This window comes from Myotis daubentonii, chromosome Y, assembly GCF_963259705.1.
Source record: "Myotis daubentonii chromosome Y, mMyoDau2.1, whole genome shotgun sequence".
Classification (NCBI taxonomy): domain Eukaryota; kingdom Metazoa; phylum Chordata; class Mammalia; order Chiroptera; family Vespertilionidae; genus Myotis; species Myotis daubentonii.
This window is the reverse complement of record NC_081862.1, coordinates 5,646,162-5,652,562: the sequence shown is the minus strand read 5'-3', so window position 1 is coordinate 5,652,562 and position 6,401 is coordinate 5,646,162. Positions and strand designations below refer to the sequence as shown.

At 50.9% G+C, this 6,401-nt stretch overlaps 1 pseudogene; it reads left to right on the top strand.

Moving 5' to 3' along the window:
• The first annotated feature begins 434 nt into the window (after positions 1–434).
• Positions 435–1,636, top strand: LOC132225505 (cyclin-Q-like; annotated as a pseudogene).
• The last annotated feature ends 4,765 nt before the right edge of the window (positions 1,637–6,401 follow it).

Below are 6,401 nucleotides of genomic sequence, written 5' to 3'. Positions count from 1 at the left end.
AAAAATTCCTATGGATTTAAAAAAAGACCCCAAATACTTACAGCAATCTGGACAAAGAACAAAGCTGGAGGGATCACAATACCAGATATCAAGCTATATTACAAAGCCACCATTCTCAGAACTGCCTGTTACTGGCACTAAAAAAGACATAAAGACCAATGGGACAGAACAGAGAACATAGAAGTCGACCCTAACCATTATGCTCAATTAATATTTGACAAAGGAGGCAAAAGCATAGAATGGAGTCATACAGTCTCCTCAATAATTGTTGTTGGAACCTGCATGGTAGTCAGGCCTAGGCAGGGCGGGGTAGGTGGGGCCGCGGGGCGGGGCGGGGGCGGGGCAGGGCACTGGGCTAGGACTTGGCTGGCACAGGCACCTCACAGGAGACTCTTGCCCTTCCCACTGGGTCTGGGGCCTCCGGGCAGGGCCCCATGAAGGACCTTAGCCTGGACAGCTGCAGAGAGGAGGACGCGGTGCCGGGCGCCAAGGGGTGGCCCGAAACCCAGGCGAGGGAGCCCTTCCGCGTGACAACATTCACCATGGAGGCAGGTGTCAAGCTAGGGATGCAGGCCATTCCCCTCGCCACCGCCTGTGCCATTTACCATAAGTTCTTCTGTGAGATCAACGTGGACGCCTATGACCTCTACTTGGTCGCCATGTCTGCCCTTTACTTGCCTGGCAAAGTGGAAGAACAGCCCCTACGAACCCGTGACATCATCAACGTGTCCAACAGGTACTTCCACCCGGGCAGCGAGCCCTTGGAGCTGGACTCCCGATTCTGGGTGACCCGGGACAGCATTGTGCAGTGCCAGCTCCTTGTGCTGCAGGTACTGAGCTTCCAAGTCTCCTTTCAGCACCCACACAGGTACCTGCTCCACTACCTGATTTCTCTAAAGAACTGGCTGAATCCTTACAGCTGGCAACGGACTCCCATCTCCATCACTGCCTGGGCCTTGCTGCAGGACAACTACCGCAGGGGGCAGTGAGTCTGGTTCCAGGCTCAGCACATAGTGGTGGCGGTACTACACCTGGCCCTGCAGGTCTAAGGAGTCCAGGTGCCCGCCGAGGCCGAGGCAGAGAAGCCATGGTGGCAGGTGTTTAGTGACGACCTTACCAAGCCAATCATTGATAACATTGTGTCTAATCTCACTCGAATTTATACCATGGACACAGAGATCCCCAAAGGCCCTGGCCCAGGCCTGTCCAAAGAGAAGCCTGGGACGCTAGGCTGCCAGGGGATGGAGCCACCACATCGTCCTGACGGCCGGTCCCCAGAGCGCTGGCTGGGAGGACTGGTTTTGTGCTGCTGGAGACAGGCAGGTGAAGGCGATGACATGCTGCCACTTTGATTCTCAGGCTTTGACTGTCCCTGGCAGACAAGTTCCTGATGGTGATGGGCGCTGCACCTCCCGCGGGCAGAAGCGTGCTGCGGGCGGCTCTGAGGCCTCCGGGTCTGCTTTTGTCCTTTGAAAGGACGGAGACTACAGCAGAGGTTTGGGATCAGTGGAAGGAAAATCAAAGAACATAACGGATGGGACTGTGCCCCAGGGGATTTTTTTAAAGGCCAGATTTAGAGAAAGTATGACTCAATTAACATAGAGGAAATTTTATTTTGTTTCATTAAAGATATTACATAGCCAAAATAAAAACATAATAATAATTGGTGTTGGACATGTAGCACAGATACATGCAAAAAAAATTAATCTAGACCACCAACTTACACCATACACAAGTATAAACTGGGAATGAATAAAGGACTTAAATGTAAGTGGGTAACCATGAAAATCTTAGAAGAAGCAAAATATCAGGCATCTTTCTCAGCAATACCTTTACTGATACAACTCCTAGGGCAATGGAAACTGAAGAGAAACAAATGGGACGACATCAAATTAAAACACTTCTGCAGAGAAGAAAAGCCAACAAATGCAACAACAACAACAAAACAAGGAAGTCCACTGCCTGGGAGAAGATATTTGCCAATGTTATATCCGATAAGGACCCATTCTCCAAAATTCATACTGAACTCATCCAATTAAACCAAAGGAAGATCAACATTCCAATAAAAAAATGGGCACCACCAGCACAACGGCCCCCTCTGACTTATGGTGGTCCTGTCAATGTGATGATTATTACAGCCACACAGGAGATGGGGATGATGGGGGCACGACAATTACTGCAACAGCCGATGGGACACCCCGGTGAGAGGTCCTGAATGTGGTGCTGGCGGCTATCACAGGATACACCATGTATGCAAGAGAGAGTGAATCATGCAGTACAGTAGCTCACCTGATTGGGTACACAGGGAGTCAGGGGGGAAGCCCCTGTGACAGAAGAATTAGACACTGAAATTAAAAATGATTAGGTACAGACAACATTTTATTGTAAAGAATTTGGCTTCTGTTATTTAAGAATGACAAAAAGCAAATGGTAGGTTTGGGGGAAGCATCAAGAATTGTATGTACCTTTATGAAGTTTCAGGATTGGAGGCAAGGTTTGAATTATACAAGGTTGATTCATAAGTGCTGATTTAAATTACAATATACTTAAATGTTAAAATTTTGCATCTTGTATTGTTAAAATATTCAGAATATAAGCACAACCAACAGACCAACAGAGGCAAGACACTGGGAGTTTGTGACGAGAACAAGTAACTAGGGATAGGGGAGGCCGGGGGGAGGTCAGTAGAAAAAAAGAAAGAGACATATCTATTACTTTTTTAAAACCTTAAACACTAACATTACAGAAAATTTTCAGAAGAAAGTGTTCTGCAACATGGGATTTCTTGTCTGATTTTACTACAAACACATAAAAGCAATCTCATTGGATGGTGAGTTATATTCATGGCCCTAAATTTCCCAGGGTGTCTATGACCATAAGTGCATAAAGTCTTTGCAGTGAACTGCATACAAAATGAAGCAGTGTGTTATTTCCTCATGGCATGATGCCCTGTTTTCCATTTAGGGTGGGTGAACAAATGAGGTATTCTCCTTGGAAAAACTAAATGGATAAAGGGATTGAAGAACCTCTGACAGGGCTGCAAAACAAGGATTCCTCCTGCTCTGTGGCCCACACTTTGCACCCTAAGATACTGATAAGGAGCAGGCTGATCCCACTGGCCCCAGGAGGAGGAGGAGACGTTGGGGAAATAGGAGATGGCTGTGAGCAGCAATAGAGCAATGTGGCGTGGCAGCACAGCAGCCTAGGCCTCGGCATGAGGAAGATTCGCAGACACAAGTATAGGAAGAACATGTCATGCCAGCAAGGTCTGAAGGTGCTGTGGGCAGCCTAGAGGGAGAAGTCAGAGGAGTGGCTCACGTAATCTGCATTTACTCTGAATGACAGTGGACGTGCACACTTCCACCTCTTGACTAAGACCCCCGCCTCAGCTGGAATTGCACTGCCCTTGTTGTGCTGGTAGTTCCTGTCTCAGAAACACACCCTGAGGCCCCAGTGTCACAGGCTGTATCCCTCCCAGAATCCAGGTGTCCCTGTGAGAGAAAAGTAATGGTCCAGGAACCTGGCAGCACACCAGGGGAGAGCCCAGGCAGCCCCTCCTCACCCGTCCTGTCCACTCACTGGGGGCCATCGTCCTCTCTAGTTCTTCAGGGGATTGGGCCACAGGTCCTTGCTGATGATCTGGTAGGGCAAACAGGAGACCACAGGGCACCTGAATAGAAACACAAGCAGCAGGCGGACACAGGAAGCTGTATGCTGGCATGGCCAGTGACATCCCACCTCAGCAATCCTGCCAGATGCTGCCACACTGTGGTCAGAGAACCAGTAGAAGAAGCTGGCGCTGCTGTCCTGGAGCCTGTGGCTGTAGGCTTCTCGTTCACAATGCTGGTACCACTGAACGGGAGTGGCACAGGACACCCTGTATCCTGCAGGAGAGGGGTATGTGAAGCTGAGCACATCACCTTCTATCCCTGCCCACCACCAGCTGCAGCCCATGCAGGGAGCCTCCTCTTACCTGTGAGGGTGATGAGATACTCCTTTGCAATCACATGGTTGTGGAAGTAGGGGTTGCTGCGGAAGTACAGGCTAATGGTGCAGCAAGCCCAGTGATGCCTGACTTTCCTCACCTGCAGAAGGAAAGTGGATCCAGGGAGTGAAATCGCAGTCCAGTGCTTCAGCCTATAGCTGTTTTCAGAGACAGGCCACTTCCTCACCTACCCTCCACCACTCCATGGAGCAGGTGGACTGACCTTCAAATCGATCATGTGGCCAAGGATGTTTTCATCTAGGACCCTGATCATTGCCGACAACTCTGGGTGGTTGACAAAGTGCTTTGGGTCAAGCAACCTGCACCCTGGTAGCTGGTCATGGACTAGCTAGAAAGAGCAGCCTGGCCTGGCCTCTCCTTCCCTAAGGCCACTCCTTCTCCATAAAAGGCAGAAAGTGGCACAGCACCACTCTGTTTCCTGACAGACCCTGATGCCCACCAGACTGTGTTGTGCTGAGGGCTTGACAGGCTACACATTACACAATCCTGCTTCCAACTGAGGAACTGCACATACAGATCCAGAACCACTGCAGATATCAGCCTTCATCATTGACGAAGATGAAGACCTGCTGAACTACTTGAACAATGTGGATGTCAGACTGGGAGGCAAATTGGAGCCTGGGATGAGGGCTTTGGCACCCAGTGGGACGTGTCTGAGCAGAAAGAAAGGGAGGGGTGGTGGGTGATTCCTGCAGGCAGGCTCAGTCCAAAAGCTGGCAGACAAGACACTTTACTAGTTGTATCTCTTGGCAGGTGAAGGACGTGAGCCTTCCCAAATACCTCTGCAGGTTGATGTTTTTCTTCCGGAGCAACCCCTACTTCCTGAACGACCTGATCATTAACCAATATGATGTCAGCCTTGCAGGTGAGTGACAGTTCCCAGGATAGGCCTTTGGAAGAGCAGGAAAATGGTGGGTGGGTGTGGACATTGGACCGATGGGAATCCAGCCTTCCAACTTCCTTCCTGCAGGGTACAGGGCCTCTAGTTCCACTCCAATCCTCTGGTTCTGGGATTATGAACTTGGAGCCCCAGCCGCCGGCAAGATACAAGCAGCGTCAGCTTCTTCAGCTGGTTGTCTGAACATAACCTGCCTGGGTCAGGCAAGATTGCTGAGGTGATTGATACTGCACTGGCCACTGTCAGAAAATGTGATGGTGGAAGCCCCACGTGCGTGAAAAGCAGACTAGCAGACTGGTCTGGTCCCCCTCTGCCCTGTGTTCCTTCCCAGATCATCAGCGAGGACCTGTGGCCCAATCCTCTGCACTACTACCCTGCAGACGCAGGACCCAGAGGAGGGAGCTGCAGAGGGGACCTGTTGGAAAGGAGGAGCCCTCCTACCCTGGCCTTCGTGGTCCCTCCCACGCCCCACCCTGCACTGGTACACAAGAGCTCCTGTGTTCACCCGAAGGGCCCTTGGGGGTACACTTCTGACACAAAGTGCTGGCGAGATCCGCAGCCTGCTGACCCAGCAGGACCGGCCACCTCCCCCCAACCCCCCACCTCCAGATGGCACGGGTCCTGAACTGGGCAACTGCCAACAAGCAGGTAGCAGTGCTTGGAGCTCACTGCATGTCCCCAGGTCCCTTATCTGGATCCTTCAGGCTTAGTCTTGGTTTCACAGGGTATGTCTCCTACACAGGGGGTTTGGGGCCACCTCGTGGAAAGGAGGATGCACCAGCTATGCTGGGTGCGCTGGCCATGCACAAGATGCTCTTTGCACATGAACTTCAATCAGTGAATGAGATTGCACTTGACCCCATTCTGCTCCGCCCCTCTCTTCACCAGCACCACTGCTGGCCACCAACCTCCATGCAAACTCCTCCTTGCCCCCTCTTCTGAAGTATATATAATCCTCTGGCCTTTTCCTAGCTGTCATCACCTGCTCTTCGCATTGATGCAAGCGCCAGAGTTCGCACATGGCGAATTTCCTTTCTGTGTCACTTACAGTCTGGTACACATTTGCCCCTGGCAGAATGGACAGTCACAGTCCTGGCTGGTGTCTCCATGAGCTGGAGCCTGGTCCCAAACACCAGAGGTTGCTAGTCTGGCAGGTCAGGGAACTCACCTTGGTTTTGTGTTGGATTTCTGGTCAGGGTGATTAAGGGAAGAAAGGTATCTCTCCTACCTCTCTCTCTCTCACAATTTCTCTCTCTCTCTCTCTCTCTCTCTCTCTCTCTCTCTCTCTCTCTCTCTCTCTCTCTCTCTCTCTCTCTCTCTCTCAATCTCTGTCTGCAGTAAACATATCCTGGGATGAGAAATAAGAATGTAATAATAAACCAGTTCATAGGATCTGGGCAAGAGAGGGCACCCCAACCTGGAAGGTCTCTGAGGTCCAAGCTGGAGCATGTCCCCAGGGGGAAGGCCTATGGCTATAGAGGACTGTAGCCTCCATTC